Below are 14,708 nucleotides of genomic sequence, written 5' to 3'. Positions count from 1 at the left end.
GGAGAACTATTACTTTTTTCCAGAAGACATGTACATCACAAATAACAATGAACTCAACCTAGCTGTGGAAAGGGATTGAAATTTGAAGCTCAGAAGAGTTCAAAAGACTAGTAAGCTGTCCTTTCTGAGAAGTTTGAGGTAATACTTGCCTCATGAGGCTCTTAAAGCCTCATATGCTACAGGAGTTTTGTTGTCGTCTGAAATTATTGAGTTTAACTCAACAGTTGAAAGTGCTTTTTTTGCAGCTTCTTTTGAACTTCATTTCAGTGATTTAATCTTACTAGGTGAATGCTCCAAGAGCATAACTGGGTTTCTGAGAGATTAGAGTTCAGAGGAAACTTAGCTTTTCTTCCATACTTGTAGCCTACCTACATGCTGCTGGCAAATATGGCTGGCAGTAGATGCTAACTTGGTATATGAATGATCTGCTCAATTTAGATGCTAGTATTAAAATTCTTCATATTGGGTCAAGATTTGTAAATTTGTCAGATAGTGTTTGTACTGCTAAGAGAGCTTTTAAGTAGAAGGGAGCAGTGTGAGACTTCTGGAATGCAGTTGCATGGTGTGTTCTCTTCAGTTAACACTTTGACTATATTGATTTTATATCATAGTTTTCCAGCTGCACAGTGGCTTCCAACTCCTCCTGTTTGTTGCCCACGCTGCATGTGTTGGTGTAGATGAACTTCAATTGGGCTATTGATCCTGCTGCCATTTTTGGGGGAGAAGCCCTAATTCCTGTGTGACTGTTCTCAGGTGCTTCTGTGGTTTCCAATGCTCCAACAAGCCTTGTGTCTTTGCTGCCATGTGGATCTCCATCCCTTGCCCCCACTGAGATGGCTAAGCGTTCATTGCTGCTCTGGTTGGCTTGGCTGAATACGAGCTGGCAGTGTGCCCAGGTGGCCAAGAAGGCCAAGAGCATCCTGGCTTGTACCAGAAATGGTGTGGCCAGCAGGACTAGGGAATTGATCGTCCCCCTGCACTCGGAACTGGCTAGGCTGCACCTGGAATACTGTGTTCAGTTTGGGGCCTCTGACTACAAGAAAGACATTGAGGTGCTGGAGCGTGTCCAGAGAAGGGCAACGAAGCTGGTGAAGGGTCTGGAGCACAAGTCTTATGAGGAGCGGCTGAGGGAACTGGGGTTGTTTAGCCTGGAGAAAGGGAGGCTCAGGAGAGACCTTATCACCCTCTACAACCACCTGAAAGGAGGTTGTAGTGAGGTGGGAGTTGGTCTCTTCTCCCAAGTAGCAAGTGATGGGACGAGAGGAAATGGCCTCAATTTGTGCCAGGGGAGATTGAGATTGGATATTAGGAAAAACTTCCTCACCGAAAGGGTTGTCACGCATTTGAACAGGCTGCCCAGGGAAGTGGTTGAGTCACCATCCCTGGAGGTATTTAAAACACATGTAGACGTGGTGCTTGGGGACACGGTTTAGTGGTGGACTTGGCAGTGTGAGGTTAATGGTTGGACTCGATCTTAAAGGTCTTGTCCAACCTAAATGATTCTATGATTTCAATGCTGTTTATTTATACTTAAATTGTTTCGGCAATTTAGGGCTTCTGTCTTCTGTTAGCTTCCAGAAAAAAGCAATTTTAAGATAAAACCCATGTTTATTGTGAAACTCTGTGCCACTAGAGTTCAATAAGATTCTCACACACGCATACAAAATTTGATTATATGTCTGTATGGATGAGAGCATCAACAGTTGCAATAGATGAGATCAACAACTGGCCTTTATAGACAGGTTAGGTCGTAACTCTTCACTGAGGGATTCTCATGCCTTCACCTGAAGTATCTCATGAATTGGACATGTCAATGACGAAAGTTGTTTTCTTACTCCAGTTTGCTATCAGAACAAAATAATTTCAATCAATGGTTATAATACAGATGACAAATTCAGATATTACTAGTCCACCATAAATAAAATTAACAGAGGTTATTCAGTTTTGTGGTCAGCTGAGAGTCTCCAGTGACATGTTTGGAGAGTGTTTACGCTTTGTAAGTTTGTCCTAATGATTAAGCATTCTGTCTTTATCTGTGTTTCCCAAGCTCTTTGGAGCTACCTTCACTATAACTTCCTTCTCTGCCCCTTCTACCATCAGCCACTGGAGAATAATCTGATGGGGTTGGCTGGCATTCATCATTGAGGCAGGGGTGCAGAAGCAAGTGTTCAGTGCTCCGAACAGAGTAGCTGCAGTAGTGGTTTGAAATGTACTCAGGCATTACTAGTGCCCTCCCCAACCATACTGAGTGTCAATAGCACAAGAGGTTTGTGGTGGTTTTTTGTTTGCTTTTTTTTTTGAAATTTGGCTGAGATGAGATTACTTTATCATGCATTGCTGTTGTGCAGAAAGGATAGTTTTAGGTCTCTAAAATACTTTAACACTTACTGCTTTACCTAAAATAAATGAATTGGGCACTCTGTACTTCACTGTATGTTAAGGTTCATAAACTTTTTTCCTTAACTCTTACAAGACCATCAGAATCCTTCAGTTCGTATCATTGTAACTTTTAAAAAACATAATATCTAAATTTGTGTAACTAGTGCTGTACAAAAGTCTTTCAAGGATAGTCCCTACTCATTGGTTTTAATACTTACTGACACATGCCAAGCAGGATGTCATCTTAATTCCACCTTTTCCACTGTTTAATAGATTGTGCAAAGTAGTGAGGTGTACTGGGTCACATGCTCTGTTAACTGATGGAACAACAACTGCTTAGATACTTGCACCATAGCTCACCAGTCTAACTCTTGGGAGGTTGGCAAAGAAAGTGGATCATTAGGAGAGGACAGTGGCATTATGGAAGAGTTCGTATTGGTTTCTGTATGTAGCTTCCTCAATTCTTTTGTTGTGAAAGATGGCATTGGAAGAAGATGATAAAATTGGGCATAAGACATAGAATAACTGTGTGCACAATTTTCTAATTTATGCCTGTTATCGCTCATAGTCACTCTTAGAAACGTGGGCCTGTTTGTTTTCCTCCTGCAGGCTTTTGTTGGAAGCATATTGGCATTTTACATTCCTCTAGGCTCTTCTGCACAATGTAACTGTACTGAACTTTAAACAAAAGCCCACTCGTGATGCGACTATCCTTCCCCCCCTTGAAAGTTTAACCTTGGTGAAAACATCACTTTTTTCTGGAGTTCCTTTTCTTTAGATCCCTGTAAGACCTCTCCAGTTTGGCATTTACCCCTAGTACTACATCAAATTTCTCTAAAAGTTACTTTGTTAATCTCATTCATAAACTCGGCTATCATCTCTGTATGGATGACCTTCAAGTCTCTGTCTGTTCTGGACTTGCTCACTTCTATACCAGCTAGATCTCACTGTGTGCTTCTGACTTCTCATTGTGGATGTCTGACCTTTAGCTCAGGCTACTATCACAAAGGCAATCCTTCCTCCCCAAAAGGAAAATTTTCTGTGCCGTCTGTCACTTGTGGACAGCATTGTCATGAGATCCTTGGTTTAAGCCCGTAATCTAGCCCTCGTTTTAGACACAGCACACTACTCTTCTAACAGACTGCAGATTTCTTCCATGTAGTAAGTTGCCCCTTAATTGTTAATAAACAATTAAGTGTTTGTTATTTAGTTGTGTTAATAAATCACATGACTAAATCTCATACCTTACCTTTGATCTCTGTATCTTGTGGTAACAGTTTTTCTTATGGTTGTGGTGGAAATGATCCTGCTCTGTTGATATGGATTCACAATGCTGAACAAGAGTGCTTTCCTCATCCTCTGCTTTAACTGACTGGTCTTTTTGCATCTTGTATTTTGTGGTTGTAAAAGTAACAAGTTACTTGCCTTTAATTAAAAGTTGGGGTTTAGCTGTGAAGGATGTTAATCTTTTTTGTTGTTGTTAATGAGATTTTAAGTGCTGCTTAGAAGGTGACATCCTGGTAGTTAAACACTTCTGTTCATTCTCCTGTGATGCTGCTTGTGCTTGGAGAAGTTCCCTGTGTGCACCCTGTAAAGCAATTGCAACCTGGTAATGCAAAAGAAGATAACTTTAGGAAACAAAGCCTGCTAAAAGCCAAACCACTGCCTTCCCTGTCACCCTGGGACTCAAAACTCACCATCCTTAGAATAAGAACTAATTCTAACCGTTGTTTATGGTGGTGGTGTTTCCTTGTAGTCTTCTTTTTGTGTCTCTCCATCTGTTATCCCTTATGTTTAGGTTGTTTGCTCTTTGAACAGTCTTATTCTGTGTTTGTACAGTGGCTACCATAGTGTGGTCCATAACTTTGGCTCCTAGGAGCCTGTGATAACAGTTGCAATGTGTGGGTGTGTTATCAATGTCTTTTTTCTTCTCTTTTTTTTTTTTTTTATTAATGTTTATGTGTGTCTGGAAAGGGGAAGAAGACCTAGTGTTCTGTTATACCTGAAATAATGTCATAATTTTGTTTGAGCAAGAATTGATGATTAATATACCAACCTATATACGTTTCAGAATTCTTACTAAGCTGGAAGAATTTACCAGACATCTTTTGAAATAACGGTTAGTATTTCTGTGTGCATGGGTTTTGGGAGGGGTTTGTTTATTTTGTTTTGCTTGTGGTGGTCATTGTGTTTTTTTTGAAAAATGTTCATTCAGAAGGTGAGGTTTTGTTCTGGTGGATGGTGCCTCATTAAAGAAGCCAGGTAGTATCTAGAAAGGCCAGGTAAGAAGTTATCTGTAATACATATAATAAAAATATAATTGCAATTTAGAAGTGACACAAAATTGAGAGCTCAACAAAGGTTGGTTTGTTGTTTTTTACCAGACACCAATGTTGGATATATCTTGGAATTGTTGCCATTGTCACTGTGTTTGGCCATCCTTATGTATAATTCTATCCAAAGAACTGACAAATAAAAATACTGAGATGGTCTCAGTGTATCAGGCTAATATTATGTATAGTACAGCAATTATGATCTGAACTAAGTCCAGCATTTTTTAATAATTAAAAAGAATTTGAGAGTTTGGAGAAGACCTACAAGAGTGACTTAAGGAGTGGATAACATGCTTTCTATTAACAGACTTTAGAAACTCAGTCTGTTCCTCAATTAGACGGGAATAGATTAGGGTGTGACTTCATCCTAGTCTAGGACAGACTGTATGCCCAATAACATATTAGATAGTAGGGTGCTTTTCCCAGCCCCTCCAATCTTAAAGTCTTAATTTCTGAGTACTGGTTATTGCCTAAGCAATACAAATTCAGACAGGGAACAGTGTGTAGCCTTTCGGCAGGTAGGATAACCAAGAGCTGGGTTAACTAAGAGTTGGAATAAGTTAGAGGCATCACTTTCTTCTTTTTAGGCAAAAGTGTGAAGAGGATTTGAAAAGCTCCCCACTAGCAAAGCTAAAGAGTTGTTTGGTTTTGGTTTTGGGTTTTTTTTTTTAGCTTGGAGTACAATTCATGTTCTGCAGTTCTTTATTCCAGTTACAAATTTGTCAAAAGGCAAAATATTGGCTTAGAACAAATGCTACTTAGTGTATTTTTCATGGGGCTAAATTCTAATAAGCATATATGCTTGGTTGCATGACTGTTTAAACCAGCCTAATTTAGGGTTGTCATTGTCCTCTCTTTGTACCAACACTGGCCTTTTCTGTTTCTTTTTTGGGGTGGAGTCAGTTTAGCTTCATGAATCATCACAATGAGCTTTGGGGCAGGGGGAGCTGTGTAGATGTTGGGTGTTTGCTCTGTTTTTGTATTTCAGCTTTCCACCATGTTAGCTCCCATGCTGGACTGGCTAGGACTCATAAACAGCTAGGGAGAAAGAGTTGCGCTGGAGAACGTGGGAGAGAGGAGTAGGAATTCAAAACCACAGTAGTCCTGTGCTGAACTGGATGTGGTTTATTGTTGTGGAACTGCAGCCTTAGCAAATACAATATGCATCTAGTTGTTTAAAAATAAAGCTACCTTTTACTTTTTAAAACTAGTTTGATAAACTGGAGTCTTGATTGCAAAATGTAACTTGCAGCCAGCCAGCAAGCGCAGCTGTGAAAACCTGTCATACTTGCCTTGCTTACTGTATCCGTTCTTGCCTTGGATCCCATTTCCCATCAACCTTATTTCAGCATAGAACTTGAACTCTTTTACAGTTGCTTTTTCTTTTCTTCCCATTCCTTTTTTTAAATCTCACTGTTTATGATGATAAGATTTTCTTTCCTTTGTTATATTGTAGCTTCATTGGCTCTTTACTTGGTCATAGTCTATGTGGGTTTCCCTCCTATGTATAGCATAGTATTCACGTACTACTCTCTTAAATTCGGTTTTCCCTGTTCTGAATTACTAGATGTATTGAATGCTAATCACTGCAGGTAAATTGTGTCGAAGAAGCTTGTCCATACTGCGCCAAAAATACTAGGTTTTTAGCCAATACTTGGGTATTTCTCAGGGATGACAAGTCTGGTTGAGACTACTAGCTGATGTTAGTTGTTGTTAAAGACAAGGAAAATGGTCTTATCTACACAATTCTTGTTCATTTACGAGCTATGGCATGACAGTTTTTCTTTCTAAGCACATGCAAAGTAAAAAGAAAGGATTTAAAAAGCATTAGTAAAAAAGATTTGTGCAGTCAGGCACTGAGAAACTGGGTGTGCCGTTAGGCATGGTGGTTACCAGTTATCCATGCAGTTACTTGTTTCATGGGCTGTATGTATACGAAAATAGACTGCATGCTAGTTTAAAATAAAAAAAAAAAAACAAAACAAAAACCACAAAACAATAAAACCAACAAGCAAATAAGAGGAAGCACTAATGAAGAATAACATTAAAAGTCCTTGTTGACAATTAGTAAAGCATCTTCATTTCTAAAATGTGTGGGAATAATATGGGCTGGGCACTGATAGGATAGGAAGCAGCTTCAGGTAGTCCTGGTGGACAGCAAGTTAAACATGAATAATGCACCCTTGCAAGGATGAATGCAAACAGCATACTGGGCTGAATTAAGCAAGACTGTAGCCAGCAGTTTGAGGGAAGTGATTGTTCCCCACTGTTTGATGCTTGGAAGACCACACCTACAGTGTTTAGTCCAGTTTTGGGTAAACCCTGTTATAATGAAGATATTGATATGCTGGAGTGAGCCCAGTGGAGGGCCATCAGCTTAGAGGTCTGGAGCACATAACAAAGAAGGAAAAGCCGAGAGGGATGCGTGTGTTCAGACTAAAGAGAAGGCTGGAGGGACATGTTACTGCTGTCTTCAACTAATTAATGGGAAAGTATAGAGAAGATGAAGCCAGGCTCTTCTCAGAGATGCACATTGATAGGATGGCAGATAACAGGCCTAAGTTGCAACAAGGGAAATTCCAAATAGTAAAGATAATCAAACACTGGAAGAGGGTGTCCGAAGAGGCTGGGAAATCTATATCCTTATAGATATTTAGCGCTCTGTTGGATAGGACCCTAACAACCTGACTTAACTTCAAAGATGGATCTCATTTCTAATTTGTCACTGCTGTGAGCTGGAGTAGATTTGATAAGGTGATATCTAGAGGTCTCTTCCAACATCAGCTGTTCTATTAAACTTGCAGCATTTAAGCTAAGTCTGATATCATTTAGTGACCAAGAAGGTGCTCTCCATTGATATGTAGTGCTTTACTGTAAGTTAATTTGAACACTGTTTTCCCCCAATAACACAAAAATAAGAATTTGTGCTGTTTGTGTAAAATTATTAATGAAATGTGAATGCATGAAATTGTTTAAAAACTGCTTCTTAAAATTACCTTAAATGTACTGACTTAAAAAGTGTATTTTACAGGGAAGGTTAACTTCTTAACAGAATTGGCATTACTGTAGTTAATAAATTGGTCTGTTTCTAAACATGTAGTTCTACAGGATGCATTAGATCTAGTAGGTCCCATCCTCTTGCACTTGAAATTTCTCTTCTTGTTTTCTTCCTCTGGTTGTTTTTTCAGATTTGATTGGTTTATACATGATTGGCTGTACTGCCAATTTCTTGTAACTTGACAAATTTGAAAGATTGTGTGCCACTTGTGTATATTAGGTGCTTACAGATTAGTATAGTCACTATGATCATGATACAGTTCTATTAAAAGTATAGCCAATGCAACTATACCTCTTATGAAAGACAGAGAAATAGAATATTTGCTTGGTTACAGAGCCTTTTCTCATTAGTATCTATACTAAATTTGTAGCATTTGCTGTAATACATCTGTAAACAGAGTGCTTCCAACCATGTTGCCTAGAACCTGTGATAATTAAAAGCTGTTTTAAAAGGTTTATACACTGTGTGTATTACTAGCTCAATTTAATTTCTTGAATGCTAGCAAAAGCTAGGGACTTCATAGATTTGAATTCTCAATTAATCTTCATTGGTCCCTGTGGAGCAAGAGTAAGGCATGTTTTTGAAATGTGCTGTGACCCACTGACATTTATCAGTGGCCTGTATTCCGTTGCCCAGTCCACACTCCTAAATAATTTTATTACTCTCAGATCTGTTTCTGATCTAGCCATTCAGTATGTATTTTTTTCCTACTAAGTATTATGTTTTTTTAAAGTTAAGACACATCAAATGACAATTTGTCTTCTTTGCATGCTGTATTCAGGCCACTTTCTACTGTTCTTTTTATTCTTCAGTATTTTACTTCCCCTTTTCCTATTTTCATATCTTTAGCATATCGTTTCTCTACTGTTACTGTACTGCTCCTTTTCCACTTAGGTCATCTTTCAAGTCTGTTGCTGTGGTCTAGTGTTACCTACTTTCCTGGAAATAGATGGGCATTTGGATATAAGTAATAGATAGCATTTAGATATAACTTATTCTGTGGGTCCTTTGGTTCTTTGTCTTGTTGCACCTTTCTATTCCATTTATAATAAAGGATATCCTTAAGCAGCACGTAGCTGCTTGAGTAGTAAGAGAAATAAAATTTACTGTCTACCACATTACACATAATGGCTTTTAAGGCTAGAAGTGGTGCTGTGTTCTTGCTGATCAGCACCCTTTCATGATTAAACAGCCATGAAATACACAGAAAGTGTGTGTATAAGGGGGAGATACATGTCAGTGTGGCTGCCCTAAAACTTATACATAGTTAGTCAACATCGTGATTTTGATTTGCCATGAGTTGCTATGCCAATTGCTGCTTATACCCCTATGAGTAATCTTGAAAATGATAGGTGCTTGGTGTAGATGCACTTGCATTCAAGATTGACCCTGAATAGAATCAAGTTTGAGATTAACCCTGAATTTTGATTCTGTTCATGCATACAGGGGAGCAGTTCTTAGCACTGGTTTAGTAGGAAGACCCAAGGAAGAGGCCGTATTAAGTAAAGGTATTCAAGTGTTCCTGGAAACATGAGTTGGAAATCAAATGTCAGCATTCACATGTAACACTGGTGGCTGCAGTGCAGTTGAGATGCTCAGGAGATATCGGAGTTTGCGTGTTTTCAGTAAGCTTTAGTTTGTGTGTAAATAGTTTCTTTTCTTGAATAAAACAAAAACTTTCTGACTCAACTGCTTCAAAATATTTCTTTCACTATGTAGATCTTGCCTTTTCACTCTTCTTAGTTGCTGTCTTTGCTGGTTTACAGGTCTTTGTGTGCATATGCTTTTCTCTTAAATTTCCTGAAATCTGTGACAAACACATTTTGGGTGTTATGTAATGACTTTTAGTAAGCTAATTTCTTCAATCCATACAACTCCTTTGAAAATCTGGGGAAAGAATGAAATTTGAAGCAGCTCCAAATGTCTTGGAAAATAAATTCTGGAGTAGTGTCTCTAGACTGAAGTAATGAGATCTCAGGCTTTTGTAATGATGGAACTCAGACAATGGATAGATGAGATTTGTGGACCTAAATTTAGTGTCCTGTTCCTGAAAGCTTCTACGTGTGTTCTGAAAAAACAGCAATATAAATACATTCATGGGTTAGTGTTAAATGTTATTCAGACTCTTGGTTAATATCTATAATGAACTTTTATAATATTTTAAGGAAGACCCTTGTTTTACTTTAGTGAATACATGCACTTGAGTTCAGCATGGAGTATGCAAGTATTTATGTTGAACTCAGTAGCATGATTTGTGTGTGAAGCTAGTAGACTGATGAAATAATTGTGTCACTGTGGCCTTAATGTAGTATGTTAGGTTTGCTTAAAGTTTTAGATACCATACTGATCGTGATCAGCAACTATACATGTTTTAATATTCAGTCTGTCGCTGCTTGTGTCATTGTCAGTTAGCATGTGCATTTTGGATTGTTTTACACAGTATTTGCTGTCAGGGTAGTTCAGTCTGTGGCTATTGGATTGTCACTAGTATCCTGTCTGCTAAAATGATCTCTACACTGAAGTTCAGATCTGTGGCACCAACCTTGTTATGTTCAGGCACAGCTGTTACTGTTTTTGCACAGAGATTTTTGTTTTGGGGAACTGATATTGCTGGAAAGTACTCCAGCAGGGAAGTCAGCTGGATCAACTTTTGTCTGGCTATGTGTGTGGCTGCAGAAGCAGCTGTGCCACATGATGGCATAACAAAATGAGTCTGTGGACCTGATAACTAGGTGGACCTTCAGAAGTGTTAAAACTTTTGTTAAAAGTCAGAGATTTAGAAGGTGACAGTAAATTAGAGCCGCTGCATATCTGAGCATGAAATGCTAGGTTTGATGACTAGAAATCCCTCAGGAAGGATATAAGGAGGGAAAAAAACCCCAAACAAACAAAAAAACACCCCACCAAACAAAAAGTGCTGAATGTTTATAGTAAGAACATTTAATAAAAATTGCTTTATTGTGTGGCTCCTGTGGTAAGAGTTTTATATCTGATGACCTAGAAGGGCCCTACAACTCCTTTTTTTCTAACGTGGAGTTCTCACATAGGTAGGTGTCTGTCCATACATTATTCATTACCCAAATTGAGACTGGACTGCAGTAGCAGCATTCAGATTTAGCTTAAAGCTGGCTTAAATTGCAGCCCTTTAAATATGTTGGGTTACTTCTGCTTTTCTAGCACTTCTTAGTTGTTATGAGTGAGTATAGTTGGGCTGTTAGACTGCCTCAGTTGCAGTGTAAAAGAGCTACTTAAAGGTGATTTTAATTGGAGTGGTTTACTTTTGCTTTTGGGGTGAACTGTGGCATACATTCAGTCAGCCACTGGCGTTCAGTTGATGGTTCATACCCCAAGAAAGCCATGGTATGTGGGTTGCATCTGGTTGTGTAGGGAATTTAACGTTCCTGAGTGGTAGCAAGACATTACAGCATACTGTTAAGCTAGAGGGCTTCTTGCTAGCTGCATGCAGTCTTTACAATAGATTGAGTTTTTGATCATCAGACTTATGAATAGTCAAGTGATAAAAAGTGACTTTCTGTAATAAGGAAGGATGAGAACTCTTGGAAGTAACTGAATGAAGGAATTAAATGTTGTTATGGTCAAAGAAATGTCAGGGTCAGGAATTAATCATTAGAACCGTATAGCCTCACAGAACATTGAGATGCGTTCAGATGAGTCTCTTACCTGATAATTTTGCCTAAACGTTGACACCCATCCCCCAACTGAAGTCAGCCTGACAGCCATAGGCCAAAATTCAGATTTTGGGTAAATGGGTAAAGCTTCCATGAGGCTAGTGACATTTCTTCTGCATGCAAGAATATTATTATTATTCCTCTACTAGGTTAGATTAATTGCTCTACTAGGTTAGTAGACAATTCAGTGACCTGTTTGCAACAGTGATGTCTAGGAATAGAAACTTGGCAGTTAATAGCATGATTTTTCTGCAGGTGTATTCTGTTTTTCAGCAACTGGCTGGCTAAGAACTTTTGTAGAGTTGCCTTTGGACCACTATGTTTAACAATCATCAGTGCATTTATTTTCATTTTTGCCCAATCCCTATTTGAACTGGTTGCATTTCTGGTCTCTGTAGCCTTCTGCAGCAGAGATTCTCACAATTAAGAAGAAAAGAAAATGTTTCCCTGCGCAATAGATTATTAAATGTAATTATTTCACTGGGCGCCTTTTTTGTGTGTTGTAAGACACTGAGCATAGCTTTCATCTTCTGTGTATTTTTTTCCTTGCAGATTTACCATCTTCCTTGAGTTGTCTGTCTTTTCCGAGAAGACTTTTCCTTTACTATAAATCATTTATGTAACTCATCTGTTTTTCCCTTTCTCTGAAAGGGGGTGACCTGAACATCTTGTGATTAAAAACATAGTTCACCAGCATCTTGCTTATGTAGTGACAAATGTGTTCTGTATTGTTCTTGATTCTTCTTTTATATTGTTTTTCCTCTTTGGTTGTTGATGATTGAGTAGCTTTGATTTGAAAGAGTGAAAGAGTTGCAACTTGGATCTTAAACTTCTACTTTAGAGGAACTGCTAGGTATGTAGTTACTCTTTTCTCCCTGTTCATTACCTTGCATTTATGACTAGTGATTTTGCCTACCATACTGTCTGAGCATTCAGTACTGTGATATCCTTCTGTAGTTCTTTACAACTGGTTTCTGTTTTCAGCTGCTGTGAATAATTTTGTATAATGAGGAAACTGTCACTTAGGTAGTCACTGTCCCTTATTGTTGATGTATGTATGTTGACCTATATAATTTTATTTTGGAACCCCTCTGGTAACTTCTCTTTATTGTGATAACAGCAAACAATACATGATATTTTTCTCTTTACATAATTACAAATCCCCCAGAGAACCCTTTCTCAAATCTTTATTATAGATAATTTCCACTGCAGTCTTTAGTGAGTAATGTGCTTGAATGCCTTTTGGAAGTCTTAAGTGCTGTATACTAGTTTAATCAGAGTTGGTCAACAAGTCTGAACCTTTCGAAAGATCTCTCCAGTAGTCCTGTGAGGCATTACCTTTTCTTTGTAAAATCCATGGTAATTCTTTCCCCGTATATAATTTTTTCTTTCGTATATTCACCTGTAGTTTCTATCAGTCTGTTTAGTGATGGAGATAGGACTGTAGTCTGTTATTTTTTGGGTAATTGTTAGCACCTTCTGCTTAAGTAATTGGTTACAGATACTGAACTATAAAATTGCTGACTGTCTTTAGAAATCTTAAGTGAATGCCATGTGGCCCTAGTGATTTGTTCTAAAATCCTCTTCTGTTAGCACTTTGATAGGACATTTTTCCTCTGACTTGACCCCTAGAAAGAGAGCTTAGATGTGTTCTTCCCTGATCTTTTCCTTACTGAACATCAAGGCAAAGAGTTTATTATGTGTTTTCTGCTGTGGTTCAGGCTTCTTGGGTACTCTTTAAGAAAATGTTACTGTTTGTAAAATTCGCAAGAATTGGCATTTTAGACAAACCTTGGCTCTGACATAGCTCAGTAGCCTGTCTTGAGCCATGCCTAGCAAAAGGTAGAGAATAGGGCAAATGTATATGAAACTTCCCCCTAGTACAATTACAGAATCTTTGTAGGTCAGAGACTTCCTAATAGTACTCTTTATGGCTTTGGGGGGTCTTTTTAGATTGTTTGTATACTTAATAAGGTGAAGTTTTTAAACGGCCTTCATGCTCTCAAGCTTTTTGTTCTAGTTGCTCCATTTAGTTTCCTTTTAACTGGGTTCCTCGCACTTATGTTGTTCTCCTTTTTGAAGTCAAATGTTGAAGTAATGAATTATTATTATTATTTCCCTGGGAATTTAAATATGCTTTTCTGGACTGCTGTCTGGATAATTACATCTTGAACTATGTTGCGTGGCTCAAATAGCTCAGGAGTTGTTTTTCCTTCTGTTAGTCTTCCAGCTGGTTGCAGTTGGCTGTGTTGTAAGAATTTTTCTCCATCTTTCAGTGTTGTTTTTTTGGGGGGTGGGGGAGGTGTTTTGTTTTGTTTTTTCCCCTTGGGGGGTGGGGGGGTGCTGTCTGTCCTCTTCCCCTAGTCTGCACAACAGTAGTTGAAGTCTTCAGTTATTTGCAGTCTCTCTTGTTCCCCTTACCTCACACATGCTGTCACCATTGAATGGAAGTGATTGATAGTATACCGTTAATACGCTATTTCTTCTAGTTTGGATATGGAATTTAAATGCAGCACAGTACCTTACAGTACCTTTTGAGGTAAATAATTTAGTTAGGATACTGTATTTTCCTAGCAGAAAGTAGTATTCCTTCACTGGGACAAATCAATCCCTCTCTTCTTGTTCCTTTGTTTGTACCTTAGTATAATACTGTCTCCTGGATTTTGTCTGTCTCTTCACTTTTGAAGATGTCTCAGTTATGTAGTCTCTCAAAAGCAGTCTTCCAAGTTTTCCTTTTTTATTTTTAGGCTTCTAGCCTTTATGTGGAAGTACTTGCACATGCTGGTCCTACTTTGGATGTCTGTTTCAAGTGCCCTGTGTTGGTGGAACTGTAGTTTTGGCTGGATTTCAGTGACTCCTTTTGATTTTTTGTGACTTTGCTCCAAGTATACATAACCATGACTGTGCTCTTCTGTCACCTTCATTGCAGGTATTATTAATGGCACTTAGTAAAGGCTTCTAAATTCCAGTTTCTGCTTTTGTTAGTGGAGTTGATTTTTTTTAGGTAGACACAAACCCCACCTCAATTTTTGCAATTCATGATAAATTTAAAGCTATTTTATCATTCAACAATGGAGTTAAGACTTGGCCTATGGAGTATTACCTAGCTGGCTATCTTAAAAGCTGTAGTATTTGTCATCCTTCCATAGAAGTGTCTGTATTTTTGCCTTTTATTTCTTCCAGCAATTAAGCCTTGAATGTACCTATGGGATTGTAATTTATTTCAGTGTGAAGACTTTTATAGATGAG

The 14,708-nt window shown here is 38.4% G+C and overlaps 1 protein-coding gene across 16 annotated transcripts in view; it reads left to right on the top strand.

Moving 5' to 3' along the window:
* The window catches only part of ZMYM2 (zinc finger MYM-type containing 2), a 95,448-nt gene that overhangs the window by 3,759 nt on the left and 76,981 nt on the right, over window positions 1-14,708 (top strand). Inside the window, exon 1 of one of the 16 annotated variants that reach the window (XM_075049946.1) lies at window positions 4,480-4,498. The exons of the other annotated variants lie outside the window; for them this stretch is intronic. The gene's annotated coding sequence lies outside the window, so the exon portion shown is untranslated. Of the gene's footprint in view, window positions 1-4,479; window positions 4,499-14,708 lie in introns of those variants that run through there. 16 annotated transcript variants of the gene reach the window in all.

Source organism: Buteo buteo, chromosome 18, assembly GCF_964188355.1.
Source record: "Buteo buteo chromosome 18, bButBut1.hap1.1, whole genome shotgun sequence".
Classification (NCBI taxonomy): Eukaryota; Metazoa; Chordata; class Aves; order Accipitriformes; family Accipitridae; genus Buteo; species Buteo buteo.
The sequence above is the reverse complement of the archived record's forward strand: the minus strand, read 5'-3'. Positions and strand labels throughout refer to the sequence as shown.